Raw genomic sequence first — 238 nt, 5'->3', positions numbered from 1 at the left:
GGAAACCAATTAAGAAATATGGAAGTAAAATGAAACCAAAAGCATAAAAAATACCAAACTAAAAAATAAACCAAAAAAAAGTAAATAAAAAATTATATTAACCCTCATTAGTCCCTTAAATTACAAACCTAATTTGTCCTTGGGGTCACTTTTGACCCTGTGAAACTTAACGGTTTTTTCGACCAAGCAAAATGTTTGGATCTGATTTATTGACAATTTTTTATTATTTTTCATTTAT

The sequence above is a fragment of the Rhagoletis pomonella genome, unplaced genomic scaffold (genome assembly GCF_013731165.1).
Source record: "Rhagoletis pomonella isolate Grant_MI unplaced genomic scaffold, Rhpom_1.0 Rhpom_scaffold_00002, whole genome shotgun sequence".
Taxonomy (NCBI): domain Eukaryota; kingdom Metazoa; phylum Arthropoda; class Insecta; order Diptera; family Tephritidae; genus Rhagoletis; species Rhagoletis pomonella.
This window is presented reverse-complemented; position numbering follows the sequence as displayed.